The sequence below is a fragment of the Pinus tabuliformis genome, chromosome J (genome assembly GCF_031772625.1).
Source record: "Pinus tabuliformis cultivar Carrire ecotype Pingquan chromosome J, CPIR1, whole genome shotgun sequence".
Lineage (NCBI taxonomy): Eukaryota > Viridiplantae > Streptophyta > Pinopsida > Pinales > Pinaceae > Pinus > Pinus tabuliformis.
In genome coordinates, this window is record NC_142295.1 from 334,398,110 (window position 1) to 334,421,975 (window position 23,866).

General features: G+C 34.6%; 1 protein-coding gene and 2 pseudogenes across 1 annotated transcript in view; 1 reads left to right on the plus strand and 2 right to left on the minus strand.

The window, feature by feature from the left end:
• LOC149227105 (uncharacterized) overlaps positions 1–23,866 on the plus strand; it is a 136,044-nt gene that overhangs the window by 30,395 nt on the left and 81,783 nt on the right. The gene's annotated exons all lie outside the window — the stretch shown is intronic.
• LOC149227106 (uncharacterized) lies at positions 7,595–8,041 on the minus strand (annotated as a pseudogene).
• On the minus strand, positions 22,691–23,727 carry LOC149227107 (DNA topoisomerase 6 subunit A pseudogene; annotated as a pseudogene).

The following is a 23,866-nucleotide window of genomic DNA, read 5'->3' on the forward strand; positions in this document are numbered from 1 at the left end:
AATTATTATGATTAAATTGTAAGTTAGAAGTGAAAAATTATTGAATTATGAAAATTAATTAATTTATATGGTATATTGTTAAGAGTAGGGTAAGTTAAAAGGAAGTATTCATTTTCATTCTCTTTTATATTACAAATTTTACAAATACAATTATTCTAATGTATTTTTGAGCTAGTGCAATTATTAGTTTCATTATGAAAATCTAGCCATACACCAAATTTAATATATGAGGCCTCATTGTTTGTAGGACAAAAAATATCTTCTATGTAATGATTTCACTATTTATCCTATGGAAGCATACATACCCTACCTCCCACATATTCAAACATATGAGTTCCAAGGAGAAAATAATCATTAAGTCCATCCTATATCTACATATGAGTTCCAAGGAGAAAATAATCATTAAGTCCATCCTATATCTACGATGGACAATAAAATTACATATTACTTCTTGATTCTCTAATGCACCTTATCTTAAACTAAACATATATCTAGGCATCATTATTTTGTGATGCATTGAAGTTGCCCACAACATATGCATATTACATAAGCTAAAAAGGCCACACCTTTGTTGTGCTTGATCCAATAATAAATTATTCCCTTCAAATAAATTGGGATGCCCTTTACAACATTTTAATATATGGCTTTAGGTGAGGTTTGTACCTTTCCACCATGGACATTGAATATGGTTTAATGGTGTTGGATAGATAGATTGAAACCTTAACTATTTGTATAAATAATGTCTCGCTAAATAGGTTAAAATTATTCTTCTATTATAGCGAGGAGATAGCTAAGATATTGTTTCCATGGGTTATGAACAAGTCTTGCCATTTTTCACTTAAAATTTTGTAATAACACTTTTACATACTTGATTTGAAATTTTGTAATAACACTCTTATATACTTTATTCGAAAAATGTATATATTGTTTTTTTCCACAAATCTAAATCTAAGAATCACTGCACCAATACCAACTTTGGAATTTAAACAAAATTTTCAAATCTTCCATAACATTTTTTTATCTTCTTTTCACTACCCAATATGTTATCTTTCATTTTTCCACACCTTTATGCCTAGGAAGTAATGAATTAGTCTCAAATTATCATTTAAATATTATTTACATGTTGTACATAGCACTTTTTATCTTCTCTTTATTTCTCTCTATAATGATCATGTCATCTACAAACAAGATCAATATTACCACATCATCCCCTTTATATTTCACATGTAAGTTAAAATTTGATGGGTTCCTCTTGGATCTAGTTTTTTTTAGTTATTCATCATTCTATATGTTGGGCAATTTATTGGGCTTAAATTGCTGCATTAAATTATCAACCAGGGAAACTCGTAAGTTTGTGATGGTGCCAGCAATATATATGCAAGAGTAGGAAACTAAATCTATGTCTAGCTAAATTATTTATGATTCAATATAATATGCAAGGGAAGAGGCTCCTAACTAAGGAGGTCCTGGTTGTCCTTCCCTACAGTATCATAGAGAAATCATTGATTACATAAAACTAGAAACTTGAAATGAAGACAAGAGAATGAACTTAATTGTTGTTCAGATTCAAGTAGAGAGAGAAAGACTAACTTAGTCTCTTGATTGTCCTCTCATGTACTAATCCAAACTAAACTAAGATTCATTCATAAGCATAAGAAATGAAATGACTCGAAACATAAAAACACAAAAGAATGAATTTCAATTACCATATAAATCAATGGAGAGAGAGCCTAACTTAGACTCGTGGTTATCTCCTCATATGATACTTGAAACATAAAAGCAAAAGAATGAATTTCAATTATCATGCAAATCAAATGGAGAGAGAGTCTAACTTAGACCCTTGGTTGTTCTCTCATATGCTGATAAGATTCTAATTTAAAACTCATTCATCAATCATAAACAAATCAAATCCTCAAACATCTAAGCAATTAAATGAAATAAGATCTAATATGAAATAACATGTTTCTCTAATCCTTTTAGAGTGAGCTCAATTCTCTTAATAACAAGACAAATTATTCCATATACTACATTAAGGAAACTTATATCTAAAAAACTACATAATGGAAACAAAACTACATAATGGAAATGTATGTAAAATGGAGCTTTTATTCTATTCCATCATAAGCTGGATACATGCTCTAAGAGTCCTCCTCTTGGAATGGAGGAGGTACTCCTATTTATACAATGAGATGAGATAACAAACTCATAAGGATGATCCACTAATCTCTCTTTAGTTCCATACATTTCTCAACCATCTAGACACATAACCCTATCCTCCATGATTTCCTCCATGAGGTCCATGATTTTCTCCATGATCTTTTCCATGAGGCTTATCTTATCAAATTCGAATTTGATCATTCAAGGCCACATAAAGATGCCCTGGAAGCTTCCTTTGTGCCTACACATGTCAACAAACTCATTCTAATTGTTAGGTATAAGTATAAGCATCTTATTTTCTAAAGTTTAGCCATAAATTCACTTAAAAACGTTAAGAATTAATAAACTTTGGAAAAGCATAGTTATAACCCAATAATGAGGTAAATGGAATGATATGGAGGTGGAATGGAGGTGACATGAAGGTAAAATGTGAAGATATTGGTGAATAATGGAGTGAAAATAGGGACTATTTTGAGGCCCAACATCTCCCCCAAACTCAAGGTATTGCATGTCCTCATGCAATCTATGGTATTGCATGTCCTCATGCAATCTATTACATTACTTTTTGAGCTTTGGCTTAAACTCTGCATGATATCATTTACTTAATTTTTGCAAAGCGTTATTTTGATGAACTACAACTTGGTTGGTTCTTGTGTTTCAACCATATTTTGTTTGTTGCATTCAATGTATGATCTTTGCATATTGATAATGTGATTTTTATTGCAGAGTATTTTTGTTGGAATGCATCATGGTTGGTTCTTGTGTAACAACCATGATGGTATTGGCATCCAATTAACTTTCAAATACATTTGTCAAAGCCATTTGTATGCTCATGTAATAGTGGCAGAGTATTTTTGTTGGAATGCGTCATGGTTGGTTCTTGTGTAACAACCATGAGTGTGTTGGCATCCAATTAACTTTTAAATACTTTTGACAAAGCCATTTGTATGCTCACGTAATAGTGAATATATTTTGAAGGTAAGTGGGGTTAATTGGGGTTGAGAATGTGATATATGAATGTGGATGTTATATGAATGTGATATATGAATGTGGATGTATCCTTCCCCTTTAACGGATGATTTGGACAATTATGTGAAATGGGGAAAGCAAGGAAAAAGGAAGTGAAGTTTTTCCAAAAATTATTATTCTAACTTTTCAAGGAATTTAATGGTTAAAAGTTAGAAAATATCATACCTTAACTTACCCTTCCAAAATGGATGAGAGTTGTGCACGTGTGGCTGCAAAAACATTCATTCATGGTCTTCTTTACTTGGTTGGGAAAATGGTGGATGAATCATGCATGTTTAGCTGCCACAATTCTGCGCTGAATCTACTTCTTCAAGTTGTGGATGAAAGATGGATCTGTATTGTCATATCGGCTGCTGGATTCCTTTGCTAGTAGATGATGAATGGCTGAAAGTTGTATCTGTTGCTAGATCCCCTCTGCTGCTGGATAATGAATCTGATGAGTCTGCTGAATATGGCTGAAAATCTATAAGGTTTGGAAGGTATATAAAATATATAAGTTACATTTCCCTCCCAACCTTATTGATTGACTTGTCCTCAAGTGATGACAAATTGAAAAACAATGAAAAGAAATTGGCTTCATCTGCTACAAAATATGGGTCTTCAAGTCTTCAACGCTCGATGGCACAAATCTTACTATGTGATTAAATGTGTCGATGTCGAACATAGCAAGAAGTTGTTGACTTAGTGGCCATTAATGAATGCCCCTAGCCAACACAAGAGCTCCCACCATTGATTCCAATGGGAGTCAGGGTGCCTAACACATCTTTGTAGGTACGAATAAATTTGTCGTGGTCGAGTCACCTACAAGATCCAACGAACAAGGGATATTAGTGGACTCCCATTGTTCATCGGCAAGAGTACTTGCCATTAAGGCATGCAAGCCTCTAGGTGTTTTTTGAATGATACTTAGACTCTAGGACTTGGACTCAAGCAGAGTTTTATTGCAGAAATAAAGGGGAATGGTAATGACATGGAAAATGACAATAAGGAAATGCATGTTGTATGAATAAGAACTCTTGCTGTGAAAAATGGATATGGAAATGGGATGCTTTATGGACATGGACAATTGGTGGAAAATCTTTTGCAAAATGGGAGTGTAAAATAATGGTTGTGGACATGGATTTGTCTGTAGAATTTTTCATGAAATTAGTCGATTGAAGACCAATTGTGCGCACAATGTAATCTCCTTAATGAATACTTGATTTTCCTGTAACCTGCAAAAAACTTGGTACAAAGAAAACATAAGTGTGCTCTAGAAGAAATGGCCAGTTTCTTCATGATTATCACGCAAAAATTTCATACCAAATAAAACAAATTAAGGACAAACAAAGTGTTAAAATTGGCTTAATCATGATATGAATATCAATCCATTTTTTTAAAATAACCATGAAAATTAATACTCCCTGTTTGTGTCAGCTGACTTTTGTGCATGGCGAAAAGTTTGACATTATAGATTTGTTGTGTCCTGCAGATTAGTATGTTATAAAAGCATTCAGCAATATCAAATTGCCAACTCTAAGCTAGTTAATCAGCATTTAAATAATCCACCAAATGTTCTTTTAAAACTATGCTTCCAAAAGTTTCAAACCTGCGTGAATTTTGTGAAAAGTGTGTTTGTTGTTGTTTTTTTTTTTTAATATTTGTTTTTTTTTGTTTGTTTTTTTTAATTTTTTAATTTTTTTTTCTTTCATCCTGTTCTCATGATTCGCTCAATTTTCATGCCCCCAAAGTTTTGTTTTATGCCAATATCTTTCACATGCCAACATTTACTCTTTAAATGCTTCAAAACAATCACAAAACACATAACAATTTATTTATTTATTATTATTTTTTTTTAAATCACAACATAAAAATCATATCTAATATAAAACAGTATATTAATACAATCATATAACATAACAAACAATAACAATTTACAATTAAATATAACAAACTACAGTTATAACAATTAATATAATTATATTAATATGTTAATACAATTAATATATTAATATATTAATACAAATATAACAAACATAAAAATTAAATAACAAACATTTAAAGTCAAACAAAGAACAATAAATTACATAACAAACTTAATAACAAATTACAACTAAAAATATATATCAAAACAAATTAAAACTAAATATAGAACAAAAATAAAAATAAATACAATAACAAAAATAAATACAAAACTTAAAAACACAAAACAAAACAAAATGAAAAACTCAAAGCATGTGATATTTCCACATGTCCGTGAAGTTTGGGGTGATAGGAACTAATCCACAAATTTGGGTTTAGGGTTTCCAGATCAGTAATTGAAGGCGCAAGCTTTGTTTTCATGAAGTCCTTCAATTTTTTTTTTCATGACTTTATTAAACCACGGACTTGCATTCTACTGAAGAGATTGTTCAAACGGTCTTGATCGATCCAAAATTTGTAAAAAAATTGTGTCAGAGTAATCATTTGAGAAGATTGACCACAACAAAAGATTGCATAAAACACCGCCGGCATCTTGCAGATACAATTTCTTCATAATATGCCTTTGTCACACATAGAGATTCAAACTCAGGGCGGGCTGCCAATAATGATCCCCCTCTCCACGTACCTAACATTGGCTCTTCTTGTGTCACAATTTTTACAAACAAGAGGCCGCAGTTCCTGTTCCAGCCTTGCTTTCATGTGTGGAAAAAGTGAGCTCCCACCAGTCAGAATTATGTACTGGGTGAAGATGAGGATGGCAGGCGTTAATAGCTCGCATAATGCGTTTTGTCAAGCCAACCTGGTTCATTCCAAGATCAGTAGGATGAAAAATCATTTCTGGAACAAGAAACCGTTCATTAGTCAACTTCAATTCTTCATTTCTGATGGAAGCATCATCCTTTTTATCTTCTACAATCTCAACAATCTCAAAATTGAATTGACCTTCTTGTGCAAAGCATACATTCGCCCCATTTCTATTAGCTGCTTTTCATACAAATCCAATGCCGTTGGATGGTTTCGAATCACCTTATACATTTTAGGTTGTGTAAAAGATGGTTCATCGATCTCATTGTGTCCAAACCTGCGGTAACAAACAATATCCACAACAACTTCAGACTAGAATGTCTAACGCCACTCGGCAGCAAGTTCACATGCATGCACCATAGCTTCCAGATCATCACCATTTACATGGAAAATTGGAGCATTCAAGGCGTTTGCAACATCTGTACAGTATTGCGAAGACCTTCCAGACATGGGATCAGTTGTGAATGCAACCTGATTATTGACCACCATGTGAATAGTCCCTCCAGTGGTGTAATTAGGAAGAGCACTCAAATGCAATGTCTCATAGACCATTCCTTGACCAGCAAACCTTCCATCTCCATGAATCAATATAGCCAAGTTTTTCTTCCTCTCTTTGTCATTTGAATAATACTGTTTTGCTCTAGTTTTTCCAACCACAACAGGATCAACTACTTCTAAGTGACCCAAATGATATTTCACATCTCCATTTCCGGTGTACGATCCAAATTCATCAGACGCGGGCTTTGTGCCACCACTGAACTCGCTGAAAATCTGTCTCAATGGCTTCCTGACGATATTGCCCAAAACCTTCAATCTTCCTCTATGAGACATACCTATAACAATGCTCTCCACCCCCATATCAGCTAACCGATCAAACATTTCTTAGCAGCAGTCCACTTTGTAGCCAAGAAATTCTCAAACTGTGAACTCCAGATGAGCCGATCAAGCATTACAAGCCTGCGCTCTGCATTGTATCCCCTGGGGATTACTGTCTCAATATTTTCCCTCAGCCAATTACACTTATCACGGTCTGGTATGTGCATGTATTCATAACCAATGCTGCGACAGTAAGCTTGTTCCAATTGATTCAGAATTGACCATAAAGTCTGCACCGGCCGATTCTCAGACAAGAACCCTAACATCCTCCACACGCCAAGAAAAAACTCCCGGTCCAGATCCACCTCTGTGAATCCATACAGCCTTGGATCCAAATATCAATTCAGGCGGTTCTTTCGATGGGCTTTCAACATATCCCGTTTGAGCGAATGGTTCATTTTGTTCTCTTCCATTTCATGACACCATGCACCTTTAGTGTTTAAATCAGGCAATGACACTCCGGCAGATGCTGCCTGGTAACTCAAAATTTCTCTCAAAGCCATTATGCTTCCTGATGAAACCCGAGCCGAGCCGCCGTAAACCGTGCAATTCTACTTTCAGTCCACAAAATGCAAGGCCATAGAATAATGCACCGAATTGTTTTTCAAACCCTAGCCTGCATCGATCCAAAGGTTTCCTGCAACTTGATCACTAAGAAAACACAACCCAAACGAAGGCTCACCTGGCTCTTGGTATGAAAACAGAGGCAGTGAATAGATAAATTTTTCAAAATAAATCTCCACCTTCTCTGCTATGGTGGGGCAATTCACAATATATATTTCCAATCATTGTTTGCCGAATGAATATAGATATCCTTTTTGTCTGAGATCCACACTTTGGCATGGACAATGCCAGATCCCCACCAATCACTCAAAAATAGTGTCACATTTTTGACATTACGTCTTCCAGCAGCAAGCTATGCTGACTCCTGATCATAATCCGGAGAAACCCCCGAGTGTTGAACTATCCTTTTTGAAACATTCATGTCTGCTGCATTCTCTAGCGATTTGAACACCGCTTCTCTAACTGGTGCCCTGAATCTTTCCATGTCGGCTGTGGAGTAGCCATAGTCACCAGACTTGGGATTCTGAGGTTGGGCTAGTAACTGCCAATACTGTGCTATTATGTCCAATTTGCTACTAGAGTTCCCAACAAGCCATTGCAAGACATCGCCAGAGAACAGGACTCCAAGTACCTGAGAAAGCTCTGGCATATCAGTGGGAATGGACTGAACAAGCCATGACCTACATTCCCCATCGTTTCCCAACGCAGTCTTGGAATATAGCAAAGGAAACAGGAAAAACAACAGTGTCTTCGTCATCATACAGGCCTGTATAAAAATAGGCTTCAAGTCCTGTAGAAAAATAGGCTTTGAATGTCTACGTTGGTTCTTTGATCACAGGGCGGTCCCATCAGATCTTTATAAGACCTTGTGACAGAAGATGGTATTGTGTTATTCAATTAATGAAGACAAACCGATCAAGATCTCAGAAGGCAAAGAATTTAGTTTGACTGGTTATTTTTCATTGTTATTTTATTTTTGTTTTTATTTTTATTATTTTGTTTTCAAGTTTTTTTAAATAAATAAATAAAATAATGAAATTGACCCTATATCTAATAAAAATGGTTAGTTTTCAATTTTTTTTTTCAAAACTAAAATTCAAAAAAACTAGATTTTATCTAAATTATTTTAAGATGATCTTTTTCTCATTCACAAAATTCTTTATTGTCTTTTTGCAAATTCGTTCTCCAGCAAGAGTATTTTTATTCGGAAGAAATCAAGAGATTTTCTGATCTTCCTGATCGCATGAAGCGCAGGAAGAGAGCATACTAATCGATTGATTCGTTTTTATTCATGCAGGGGGGTTTCAAAAAGGATTGAAGTTAAAACTAGCTAAATACTGAAACATAAAAAAAACTCAAACTTAAACTCCTTTGTGAAGATCCTGCTGTCACCAGGTCTCACAAGTTATTTTGTCTAAAAATACTAGTACTGAATTAAATTTCTAATGCCTAATCCCTTAGCACCATCCCCGACAACGGCGCCAAAATGTTGGGCAATTTATTGGGCTTAAATTGCTGCATTAAATTATCAACCAGGGAAACTCGTAAGTTTGTGATGGTGCCAGCAATATATATGCAAGAGTAGGCAACTAACTCTATGTCTAGCTAAATTATTTATGATTCAATATAATATGCAAGGGAAGAGGCTCCTAACTAACGAGGTCTTGGTTGTCGTTCCCGACAGTATCATAGAGAAATCATTGATTACATAAAACTAGAAACTTGAAATGAAGACAAGAGAATGAACTTAATTGTTGTTCAGATTCAAGTAGAGAGAGAAAGACTAACTTAGTCTCTTGATTGTCCTCTCATGTACTAATCCAAACTAAACTAAGATTCATTCATAAGCATAAGAAATGAAATGACTTGAAACATAAAAACACAAAAGAATGAATTTCAATTACCATATAAATCAATGGAGAGAGAGCCTAACTTAGACTCATGGTTATCTCCTCATATGATACTTGAAACATAAAAGCAAAAGAATGAATTTCAATTATCATGCAAATCAAATGGAGAGAGAGTCTAACTTAGACCCTTGGTTGTTCTCTCATATGCTGATAAGATTCTAATTTAAAACTCATTCATCAATCATAAACAAATCAAATCCTCAAACATCTAAGCAATTAAATGAAATAAGATCTAATATGAAATAACATGTTTCTCTCATCCTTTTAGAGTGAGCTCAATTCTCTTAAGAACAAGACAAATTATTCCATATACTACATTAAGGAAACTTATATCTAAAAAACTACATAATGGAAATAAAACTACATAATGGAAATGTATGTAAAATGGAGCTTTTACTCTATTCCATCATAAGCTGGATACATGCTCTAAGAGTCCTCCTCTTGGAATGGAGGAGGTACTCCTATTTATACAATGAGATGAGATAACAAACTCATAATGATGATCCACTAATCTCTCTTTAGTTCCATACATTTCTCAACCATCTAGACACATAACCCTATCCTCCATGATTTCCTCCATGAGGTCCATGATTTTCTCCATGATCTTTTCCATGAGGCTTATCTTATCAAATTCGAATTTGATCATTCAAGGCCACATAAAGATTCCCTGGAAGCTTCCTTTGTGCCTACACATGTCAACAAACTCATTCTAATTGTTAGGTATAAGTATAAGCCTCTTATTTTCTAAAGTTTAGCCATAAATTCACTTAAAAATGTTAAGAATTAATAAACTTTGGAAAAGCATAGTTATAACCCAATAATGAGGTAAATGGAATGATATGGAGGTGGAATGGAGGTGACATGAAGGTAAAATGTGAAGATATTGGTGAATAATGGAGTGAAAATAGGGACTATTTTGAGGCCCAACACTATATATATCAATCCTATGAACTTACCTCAATCCAAGCAAGGACTTGTCAAATTGGACATGCATATTTCCTTCCCCTTCACCTCATAAAATTAAGGTTTCTTTAGATATGTTACATTATCCTCATAATCTCCATTATGGACAAGGCTAGGTTCATATCCATTTGATGAATCTATTTCCTATATTTTTTTTGTTAAAGTAATCTACTATCCCAATTGTAGTCATATTTACAATGAGGAAAAAATGTATCTTTATCATCAATCCCTTCATTTTGTGCATACCCCTCCATTGCAATTCTATCCTTATACTTCTCAATGCTTCAATTGTCATATTCTTACGCATTTATATACATTTTATAAGTTTCTTCTAATTGGTAACTTCAATACTCTCCAAGCTATATCCTGCATCATGGATGAATGTTCTCATCCATGACCTTTTTCCACTTCTTGTGTTTTAATGCCTCATCAAGTAAACTTGATCGAGGAGAATTATATATTGTAGCAACTACAACATAATTAAATTTATTATTTATTTCTTGATCTTCGATCCATGGTAACAAGTAATTTCATTTAACTTTCAAGTCTTTCAATGTTTTTCTTTAACCATATTGGATTCATATTTATTGTATTTAAACTAATGCCTTCTTCACTTTAGCTTTAGTCATATCCTATCGTTCATCTTCATCATCCTAAGAAGAAGAAAAAAAAAATCCCTTATCATAAGTTTTTAAAAATAAAGAGAGGGGGGGGGGAGTCCCTCATTAGAAGCTATATATTAGCCCAGATTTCACAATTTTTCACAATATTTACATTATGTACATAAGCGCAATGGTCTCAATAGCTACCGTGCAGCACATACATGCGACGAGGGTCGATCCCGGGTGGGAAGGAAACGAGCCACCCATCCCCACCACACGGGCTATACGCCCAAGTGCCATAAGTTATGACTAAATTAGATAGATTTATTCAAGATATTAATCAAATGTGAAAATTCTACCTCTATGAATCTTCTTCTTGTCCACTAAATCGTAATGTTGATAGAACTTTCATCCTCACCATGCTCAACAAATATATATTTTTGTAATTTGTTATCAAATTTATTTCTTTTCTCATAAATACGTTGAAGATATGATGTGCTACCAAATAATCCTTGGTGATTTATCCTTGGCTTGATTTGAGTCTAAGCCTCTTTTGGAGTCGTGTTGCTCATCGCTTTGGTAAGATTGACCAAGTATATTTTTTAATTAAAATTTTCAACTTGAAAGGAATGATCAAACCTTTTTTCCTTTTAGCACATTTCTAGGTTTTTACTAATATATATTTATGTAATTTATAGTCCAACTTTTTCCTCTTCCCAAGATGAATGTGAAGTTATGTCGTATTATCAGGTATTTCAATGCTTGGATTCTTTTGTCTCCAAACCCCTTTGAAGACTCATATTCCTCATTACTTTGTGGGATCCTATTTGATAAGTATACTGTTATTGTCTTCAATATTTCAACTCAAATTTAAAGGTCTAGTGTTTTTCCTCTAAGTATGATTCTAGTGACCTTGACTACATATCTAATTTTTGTTTTTGCAACTCAATTCAATCAAGAGATCTTTGATGTGGTCTTTATGTGGCCCTTTAATCCCACATTCTTTGCAATAGTCTTAGAATTCGATGGGGTAAAATTCCCCCCTTTATATTCCCATAATACCTTTATATTTATTCCACTTTTCCCCTTATTTAATACTTTGAAATATGCAAATTTCACAAAGGAATCTTACATGTTCTTAAAAATGTACACCAATTTTGTTCTTGACTTATATTTCATGAATATAAAGAAGTATTTAGTGCCTCCTAAAAGAATTTCTTACATCGGATCATATATATGTTCAAGAATGCTTTTTCTCTCAAAGCTCCTTCCTTCACAAATTTTCTTCTATGTTGATTCCCCACCAGAAAAGCCTCATAAATTTACCTATCTCCTTGAAATTTAAGAGGCATTTCCACCATCTTTAATATCACATTGAGATATAATTAGTTATTATTCAAGTAAGTGCAGGCATTTCATTCCAAAGATTACCTTCATTCACAACTCCCTTCTATCATGTTCCCATTCGTTTTCCATGTAGTCTTGTGAAATTATGACAATTTTACTTCTTTCTCATGTTCTTTACCAAACATATTTCCACCTCTAAATCAACCATCATTTTTTGTTTTTGTTTTCTATTGGTATACTAAGATAAATTTTTTCCCTAGTTCTAGAACATAAAGCACATTATCAGTTGTTTGACTCTTGCCATTTCCCATTTTATTCAATCATTATATCTCTAGATTCTTACGTTTTGTGTTACGTATTATCAATATGGGATTTAGAATGGATGATTATATAATGTTTCATTTTTCTTGGTACCCTCTAGGTGGGAAAATTGGAAAAATTGGCTTGGAAGGCCCATTTTAGTGCTAGGTCCTAGCTTGGATATTTCAGGTTTGGAACCTTTAAGAGTCATTTCCATCAAATGAAATATTTTTGCAAGCATAGCTCCCATACCATCAAAAATTTTCTACCTACTAATGCCCCTCCAACTTTGTGAAAATTACCTCAATTGGAGCCCATATGTGGAAGTTATGCCTCTTGCAAGTTAACCACCATGGTACCAAGTGGATGCCACATCAACCTCCATTACTCATACATGTAGGGCTAGCCACATGTGGACTTCTGAGAAGATTATAAAAATTCCAAAACTAAAAAAAATTAAGGGTTGAGGATGAAAAAACCTTAATCCTAGATAAATATCAAGTTCTATTAAATATTAGACTACTAGGACGAGAGCGGGTTCCATTATTTTAGAATTGCACTTATTCCATATTTGAAAAAATCATATAGGAGTGGGATTTGAGAACATAAAAGAGAAGGAAAATTATTTTAGAGAAACCATTCATGGCACAACGTCAAAGGCACCTCCATAGTGAGTGTCATTTTCTTTGTATTTTCATTTTCTAACAAAGAAAAAGAATAGAGAATAAACCTCACATTCTAGCTATTTTTTCTCCAATATTGAGTTTCCCATGATACATCTTATGTTCATTGATGTGAATGGTCCATTATTTTTATTTTCCTTTCATTTTTGTATTTAGAAGCTATATATTAGCCCAGATTTCACAATTTTTCACAATATTTACATTATGTACATAAGCACAATGGTCTCAATAGCTGCCATGCAACACATACATGCGACGAGGGTCGATCCTGGGTGGGAAGGCAACGAGCCCGCCATCCCCACCACACGGGCTATACGCCCAAGTGCCATAAGTTATGACTAAATTAGATAGATTTATTCAAGATATTAATCAAATGTGAAAATTCTACCTCTATGAATCTTCTTCTTGTCCACTAAATCATAATGTTGATAGGACTTTCATCCTCACCATGCTCAACAAATATATATTTTTGTAATTTGTTACCAAATTTATTTCTTTTCTCATAAATATGTTGAAGATGTGATGTGCTACCAAATAATCCTTGGTGATTTATCCTTGGCTTGATTTGAGTCTAAGCCTCTTTTGGAGTCGTGTTGCTCATTGCTTTGGTAAGGTTGACCAAGTATATTTTTTAATTAAAATTTTCAACTTGAAAGGAATGATCAAACCTTTTTTCCTTTTAGCACATTTCTAGGTTTGTACTATATAATATATATTTATGTAATTTATAGTGCAACTTTTTCCTCTTCCCAAGATGAATGTGAAGTTATGTAGTGTTATCAGGTATTTCAATGCTTGGCTTCTTTGTCTCCAAACCCCTTTGAAGGCTCATATTCCTCATTACTTTGTGGGATCCTATTTGATAAGTATACTGCTATTGTCTTCAATATTTCAATGCAAATTTAAAGGTCTAGTGTTTTTCCTCTAAGTATGATTCTAGTGACCTTGACTACAGATCTAACTTTTGTTTTTGCAACTCAATTCAATCAAAAGATCTTTGATGCGGTCTTTATGTGGACCTTTAATCCCACATCCTTTGCAATAGTCTTAGAATTCAGTGGGGTAAAATTCCCCGCTTTATATGCCCATAATACCTTTATATTTATTCCACTTTTCCCCTTATTTAATACTTTGAAATATGCAAATTTCACAAAGGAATCTTACATGTTCTTAAAAATGTACACCAATTTTGTTCTTGACTTATATTTCATGAATATAAAGAAGTATTTAGTGCCTCCTAAAAGAATTTCTTACATCGGATCATACATATGTTCAAGAATGCTTTTTCTCTCAAAGCTCCTTCCTTCAAAAATTTTCTTCTATGTTGATTCCCCACCAGAAAAGCCTCATAAATTTACCTATCTCCTTGAAATTTAAGAGGCATTTCCACCATCTTTAATATCACATTGAGATATAATTAGTTATTATTCAAGTAAGTGTGGGCATTTCATTCCAAATATTACCTTCATTCACAACTCCCTTATATCATGTTCCCACTCATTTTCCATGTAGCCTTGTGAAATTATGACAATTTTACTTCTTTCTCATGTTCCTTACCAAACATATTTCCACCTCTAAATCAACCATCATTTTTTGTTTTTGTTTTCTATTGGTATACTAAGATAAATTTTATCCCTAGTTCTAGAACATAAAGCACATTATCAGTTGCTTGACTCTTGCCATTGCCCATTTTATTCAATCATTATATCTCTAGATTCTTATGTTTTGTGTTACGTATTATCAATATGGGATTTAGAATGGATCATTATATAATGTTTCATTTTTCTTGGTACCCTCTAGGTGGGAAAATTGGAAAAATTGGCTTGCAAGGCCCATTTTAGTGCTAGGTCCTAGTTTGGATATTTCGGGTTTGGAACCTTTAAGAGTCATTTCCATCGAATGAAATATTTTGCAAGCATAGCTCCCATACCATCAACAATTTTATACCTACTCATGCCCCTCCAACATTGTGAAAATTACCTCAATTGGAGCCCATATGTGGAAGTTATGCCTCTTGCAAGTTAACCACCATGGTACCAAGTGGATGCCACATCAACCTCCATTACTCATACATGTAGGGCTAGACACATGTGGACTTCTAAGAAGATTATAAAAATTCCAAAACTAACAAAAATTAAGGGTTGAGGATGAAAAAACCTTAATCCTAGATAACTACCAAGTTGTATTAAATATTAGACTACTAGGACGAGAGCGGGTTCCATTATTTTAGAATTTCACTTATTCCATATTTGAAAAAATCATATAGGAGTGGGATTTGAGAACATAAAAGAGAAGGAAAATTATTTTAGAGAAACCATTCATGGCACAATGTCAAAGGCACCTCCATAGTGAGTGTCATTTTCTTTGTATTTTCATTTTCTAACAAAGAAAAAGAATAGAGAATAAACCTCACGTTCTAGCTATTTTTTCTCCAATATTGAGTTTCCCATGATACATCTTATGTTCATTGATGTGAATGGTCCATTATTTTTCTTTTCCTTTCATTTTTGTATTTAAATTGTTGTCATAAATTTGAGCAATAAGCTAGTGATAATAAATCTAAGACCTAAGGAAATAAACCTACAACATAAATGATTTTAGAATAATATAATATTTTTTGTGACAAGTTGTTCAAGTGGAATATCAATGGTCATTTACATATCGTATTATTATAATATACTAGTTTTATTTGGGGTATATATGGAAAGTTGTAAGATTTAGGAATTGGCTTAAGAAGTAAGTCACAAAACCCTACCCCTGGCATATAATTCCATTCATAAAAACCTTTAAGATCGAGTTAAAGAAATATTTACATGGAAGATAAATAAATTGATATCTCTCACAACATGTCCCTCCTCATAGCATCTTTAGAAAACATGTTTGGATGTTTCAGGGATGTTGGTGGATCTAACTTAAAAGTTGGATGTCTAATAAGAAATTGTGAGACAATGAAGACTAAGAAAGGAGTCAAAAAAGTGCTCAAGAAAGAGAAACCATGTTCCTGTACTATCACTCCTTCACAACTTATATTTAAAATGGAAGCAAAAGTGGACATCAATCCATATTAAGGTTATATTAACATTATTATGTTGGATCACTAGTTGCAAGATCTACAAATTTGTTTTACTCTCCATAATATAAATGAATGGGAGAAAATTTCATTTTCTCAACCAAATGTAGAGGTTCATGCACTAAACTTGTGGGAAATCCACACAAAGATGCTTAGGATAGAGGGAGATCCATTAGTAACTAAGTGTAAGGTGTTTAAAACCCTCATCAAGTCATAGTTTTATCCTATTAGGTATGTAGTGGATCGATAGATCCACCAACATCACTTCAAGTAGAGGTGAGGGAAGAGCGTGCAATAGTACAAAACTAAATTTAGGAAAATGGTGATAATATTGGGTATATTTCCCAAAAGCATAGATGTATTCCTAAAATATTTTGGGGATCTATGCAACCATTTATGGAAACAAGTGATTCTCTTTAAACCTAGGTCTATTTATGAAGCTTGTGTGCATACAATACCTAGAGAACATAGGCCATAAGAAAGAATAGCCAAGTGGTTTTAAATATAAAGACCAAAGAGATGCTTCCAAGGAGAAGAAGAAAAATTGGAAAGGGAAATACAATAAAATGAAAACTATTGCAAAATAGTGAAAATATCCAAGAAACCACTACAACCATTGTAATAAAAATTGTCACACTAAAGATAAGTGTTGGAATTTACATCCAGAGCTAAATCTAAAGAAGCATAAGAATGAATCCAATAAGAATAACATGTTAGACATGTACTCAAGAAACATGGTAGGGAGCAACTTGGATGTGGATGAGAAGATTGTCTACACCTCAATGCATATGGAGTTGAATCTACATAGCCTTCATAACAAGGAAGAGAAAAAGATGAATAAAGTCTTCCACATTCATATCTAGGACAAAGTGAACAAGGTGGATGTTCTATTCAATTATAGTTGGTCTACCAACCCTATAGCATATACGATGGTCAATAAGCTTGCTTGGAAGTTCATGATAATCCATGCCCATCTCCATTGGGATGGGTAAACAAGGATGAAAAGCTTAAAGTCATTAAACATTGTAATATCAAGTTTGCTATAAGTGAAAATTTTATTTACAAAATGGAATTAGGTGTATTACCCATGACATGTATGGTATAGTGTTAGGAAGCTTGCAAATATATGAGGGATGTGACCTTGATGAAGAGATACATCCAATACCACATAATCAAGGATGGAAAATATTACATTATAAATGCATACAATGGTAAACCAAATATCTCTCTATTAAGTGCTAACCAAGCAAAAAGGTTGATTGGTTATAGTAGGAAATTTGTATTTTTTTCTTGAGACAGAATCATCCAAGGGATGAATCAGTAAGAGTAAAGGAATCCCTAGAGGAATCTACTGAAGAATAAAACAATAGTTAGAATAGTTGTTGTAAGTGTACACAAGAGTGTTCAAGATTTTACATGGTAACACTTAAGAGAGAAGTGAAATACACGATATAGTTGATTCTTGACTTCTCATTACTGGTATTTGGCTATATAGATAGTGTGTTTTGTAAGAAAATAAAGCGAAGAAACAATTGCAGTAGTATATAGAACATGGAGTAATTTGACCAATCACATCACCTTGTGAATCACCTATTAGCATAGTACCCAAGAAGGATGGGAATTGATGAATGTGTATCGATTATAGATCCCTAAAAAATATCACACTAAAGAATCAATACCCTCTACCAATGACAAATGATTTGTTAGATCAGTTGTGGCATGCCAAGTACTTCACCAAGTTCAATCTTAAATCAAGATACCACCATGTTAAGGAAGAATACAGTTGGATTATTACCTTCAAGACAAGGCAAGGTCTATATGAATAATCGGTCATGCCTTTTGGTTGATGTAATGCATTGGCTACATTTATGTGATTGATGAATGAAGTGTTTAATCCATAATTTTATTCATTTGCAATAATGTATATGGATGACATATTTATTTATAGCTCTACCTATGAAGCTCACATATGACATATCATATAGGTGCTAGATACTTTGAAAAATCATCAACTATTAGCTAACCTTAAGAAATGTGAGTTTGCTCAGTGTTAATTAGTGTTTTTTGGCTATGTGATTGGTAGATGTGAACTCAATATAAATCCCATCAAGATGGAAGCCATCCTAAAGTGGAAAATTCCTACTATGTTACTAAAGTTAGGAGCTTTGTTGGGGTATCACAATACCTATGAAAGTTCTTTGCACCCTTTTCAATGATAACTACACCACTCCATGCCATAGCATCTAGTGGTAAGATATTCCAATGGGGAATGAATCAAGAAAAGGCTTTTGATGAGTTGAAATGGAAGATCAGTAAAGTACCAATCCTTGGATTACCCAACTTGAAAATTTCTTTTTAGTTGAATACAAATATAAGTGAATATGCTATGGGAGAAATATTTATGTTGGGAGGTAATTCTATATGCTATCATTCTAAATTATTTCATTAGGGAGTCTTGAATTACCCTATGTGTGATAAGGAACCCTATTCCTTAATTTAAGTTGTTAAGAAGGATAAGCACTATTTGATGGGAAAGGAAAACATTATCCACATTAATCACTAGCCACTACAATATTCTTAGGCCCAAAGTAAGGTTAAACAAATTAGACACTACAAATGAATGGGGTTTTCCCAATAGTTTCATCTAGTCATCAAATATAAGAAAGAAATCACTAATAAGTTTGCAGACATTCTTTCAAGGCCACCCACATCCATGATTAAAGCTTTGGGAACTCTTATACAAATAGTCTTTTATACATGATGCATAAAATGAGGCATACACAAAATATGAGAACCTAAATAGGTGTTTTAGCAACTATATGGATAAATTCATGTAGAAAAAAGTAGTGGTAAAGCTAATTATCATCTCCAAAATGGGTTGATATATAAGTTAGACAAGCTCTATGTCACTTATTGTATCTTATAAAATAAGCTCACACCTCCAAGATTGTAGGACATGTTGTTGTTAAAACCAAATGTCTGGTCAAATCTAAGGCTAAGCGTAATCAACCAATTTTTCAGCCTCAACATGGCCTTGATCCCGTTCTTGGGCCCTAGCAACTACCATGACGTGGGCGCAATTGTTTCCCTCATGGGCCGTATCGTGCCTCAAGCTTGGGCGCTTGCAATCATTGGTCGTGCCTGCGGGCAGGCGTAGTGAGCCATAACAGGCAAACTTGGCGGGTGGAAGGGCACTGACAAAATCCGCACACCTCCCAGATCCAATGGTAGAAGCACTTGCAGATTAGACGACTCCTAGCCCTGCGCACTACCAAACTTCTCACGCAATAACGCATAGAGACCATGCGAAGGAGGCCACGTTTCGGAACCAAGAGTCCCCCACATGACCTCGCGATTGAGAATTTTCGCCTCTCACATCATGTAAAACTCTGCCATGTGTCCCACCCACATCATACGTGCGCTAATATTGCGTCGCACTTCTCTCATCCACCTTTCGTCACCACATCAGCCTCCACGTCAATATTCACTTGGATTCCCATGTCTCTTCCCTCCTTGTCCACATCACACTCCACATGACCCGCCACGCCTCCACATCCCCGCACTCTATCCATTTACTGTCCTCCATGTGTCCCAATCACACCGCTTAGTAAATTACCCTAATGTCACGAGGGTTTTGGCAGGAAAAACCACCCTACATGATTGGATGGTGAAGATAACTAATCATCGAACGGTCACAAAGGGCTTCACACCAAGAAGATTCACGATAGATAGCTGAGCTAAGAGATGTGGAGATAGAAAAGTGACGAACCTTCGTCGCTCTTGCATCATCTTAAGACCTTCCATGGCTAGTTACTCGACCGTGCAAAGTAGAGCCACGTGGCACCTACCCCTAACGGTAGAACAATAGGAGGCAGACATTTGTCCCAACTCACATGTGCCTTAAGCCACCTATATATAAGGACCTGAAAGGCCATATTTTATGTTGCTCATGGAAATTATTCACTAGAAGCTCAAGTCAGTTCGTCACTATGGTATGAAGGTGTTAATTACTTGAGTTTTAAGTTTTTAACTAAAGAACCTTGTCGTCTACCCTTCTCTTGGTAAATTTCATTTCCTTTTTATGGCCATAAGCTTTAATAGAGTGAAATCCAAGTCTTTAGCTCACATGAATGCATATCATGAGAAGGGGTTGCATTTGTCACTTGTGTCATGACGAAAGGAGTCCTCTTGACATCTTAGAGCATGGGTGTAATTCACAAGACTGTGTCGTCATTTTTTGGAACTTAGCAAGGGTCAAGGATCCAGTCCTTTTTGTCTACCAACCCTTAAGTTTCCTTCTCATGCGCACTCTCTTCCCATGTCAATATAAGTCTTGAGTACCACACTCATGTCCAGCAGTATCGTTCCCTAAGTTTAAATGTGGTACTTTGTTGTTACATTTGTTTTTGTTGAATTTCTTTCATTGCATTGTTGTTAGGTCATTTTAATGCATCAACATGATTTTGTGTCTTCATCTTTCTTAATGCTTGATTCTCCTTCATATCCTAAACTGATCTTGTTGAGAGATCTTTGATTGCTAAGAATACCATCTAGATAATTTTAGTACTCTTATTATATTAATATCGCTGATCATTAGCTTTTTCAATGTCATTTCTCAGTGAATCAATCTCAGCTTCAAGTTTCTCACAATGAACTCTCATTCATTTAACCACTTTGTCACTACATCATTCATTCATTTGTCTTAAGTCTTCAGAATAATAATGTTTTTCTTTAATTATTCAAAATATCGATCCTTCTTGCAATAAACCTATGTCAATTCCTTCTTAATTTGAGTTATTATTGTAAGCTTCTCAATCTTCTTTAGAGAAAAGATAAGTTTTCTTCTAAAAGGTATCTCTTCATCAATATCTTCTTCTCTCTAAATCTAAATTCTCTACCATAAAGACATAGGTAATATCACTTCATCATCAGTATTGGAGGTACATCTATTATCTTCTTATAAGAACGATCATGATAACTTTTCTCATTTTTCTCATAGCATCTTATTTCAATTTCTAGTTCTCCTATATTACAACTATTTTCTGAACTTGCATTGGAACAATTAAGAGAAAGGTGACCTATTCTTTTCTAATTACAACATAATAGTAGCTTACCTGTAAATTTATCCTCATTAGCACTTTCTTCACCTCCAACTCTGTCCTCTGAATACATCTTGTTATATTGATAATCAGCAGCCTGTGCATTTACGACAAGGGGATCTTCTTCATTATCTGATTCATTACTTGAGCAATCATCGTCTTCAATATTCATTGATTCCTTCTGATACATTGCAACTTATTTAGCATTCTTTTGCAGTCTCACAATGTCTCATTTTATCGAAATCTAAAATTGATATTCCATTAATATACCCTTCTTGGATTTTGTATTGTGTTTATTTTTCTTTCCATTTTCTACCCTCAACCATACCTCCACACCAAGAGTCATTAAATAAACCTTCATTCTTACCATCCACATTGCATAGCCTAATCAATTCAATAATGGTACTCCTTCTAGAGTAAGCTAATATTGGTTTGTCATGGTCCCTGGAAATATACCTTTGAGTGGTTAAATTGTTCTTGAAGGAACCTGCTTTGATACCAATTGTTATAAACTAGTATAATACTAAGAGTGGGGCTGAATCAATATTATGGTTAATTTTAATGATTGTTAACAATATCCAATGATTCAATAATTAATCATCTAAACAATGCATAAAGCACGCAACAACAACATAAACAACACACATATTTGACACAAATGTTTACGTGGAAATGCATAAAGGGAGAAAACCACAAACTTATGTCTAAATGTTGTTATAGGTTTTTGTTTGACAGTGTATTGTCATTGATAACAATTGATGTCACTGATGTCAAAGGATGTGTGGAAATATGAGGATGTTTTGAGTATATTGAGTATTTGTGAAGGTTGTGTTGTGATCTGAATGGAAAGTGGCATCTACCCATGGTATTCATTCACCCATGATAGTTATCTACCCATGGTATTCATCCACCCATGTAATCTACCCATGAGATTGTAAGTGGCATCCACCCATGGCATTCATCCACCCATGCTATTGTAAGTGGAATATACCCATGGTATTCGTTCACCCATGGTATTGTAACTAAGAAAAGACTATAAGTAACAAGTCACATTTTGTAAAAGGACAGATTGTCCATTATAATATAGCTTTTACAATTATTCGCTATTTTAATAAAAAAAATCTTTGTGGTTTTATTTACTGTGTTCTTTCCTTCTTCTTTTTCTGGCATTTCCATTTTTCTTCCCAACTAATGCTCTACCTAGAATTGTTGGAGTCGGTTCTTGAAGGGAACTTTGAAGGCCAAGATATACTTACTCTTCCTCTCTCTAGCAAGATTTACATTGCAAAATTTCCCATAGCGGAGAGATTTTCCTATGTCGAAATCATTGAGTCCAACATCTTTCATCCTTCTTAGCATCCTCCTTCTCGCTCTTCACCATCTTGATATTCTTCTCCATCATGGGTAACCAACACTACTCGGTTGTATTGTACTTGTCTAGGTTGGAGCGTCGAATCCCCAACCAAGTATGGTGAGATTCAAACTTTCCTATGACATATTTTTGGACCTACATAGGTAAATCATCAGGATTGTTAAACCATAGGGACCATTGTTGACTGTGGCAAGAACCAAGGGATTCAATTTGGTCTTCATCTACTTCAAGAACAACCTAGTGGCAACATCCTGTTGGCCCTTGGTAGTATTTATGACACAGGGAAACCAATTATAGAAGTGGTCTTCGGTGAGAATCATGAAGGAAACATCCTTTTTTCTAAGGAGAATGAAGAGGGAATCACTCTCTATGTCGTCGACATGATCAATGTTGGATGGTATGGCCTTTCCTCCAACGCTCATCTTCATACATTCAATCTGGTTACCATTTTCTGAAAATATAAGGCAACCGACAACAATTCCCTTTTATGAGAAAACATTGAGGCTTGACCTAGGGCATCCGAGGATGCAAGAAACATCATTGAGGATGCCATCAGACTGACCTTGGTCCTGGAAGAGCTTCACATCAATGTAGAAAAGGTCACACTTTGTGACATGGATTTGCTTCAAACATAGCTGGTGGAAGAGATGGAGAATCTTCGTTGTAATGGAAATCTTCTTGAAATTGGGGAAATTGGTGAATTGGCGAAAGGAGGACTTGTCCTTGAGAATGATTCAATCCAACTTTGGTACATAAAGCTGGTTCGAATTACCGTGGGGGGGGATGATGTATCTAAAATTCTTTCCAGTGAGGGTCAAATGCATGACCTCAAGGATCATCTTCTCGATCTCGTGCTCCATGGTGCTCCCATCTAAGTTGATCACATCGTGACAAGTGTGTTGGAGGTCGTGGTCGGCCACAATTAGAGTCCTAGCATTCTCACCCTGAGCCGCTTTAGAGAACTCTTGGATGGAGACCAGTGCTGCCATCAACTGATCATTTATTTTCCCCTTTTTTGTTTTTTAGCATCGTTGCTTCTTCTTTGTTGGTACTGCGTAAGTAGGGACTCCTACCAATGATAATACATCTCTTGCAGCGAAAGAAATAATATCAACATAGGAAAAATGT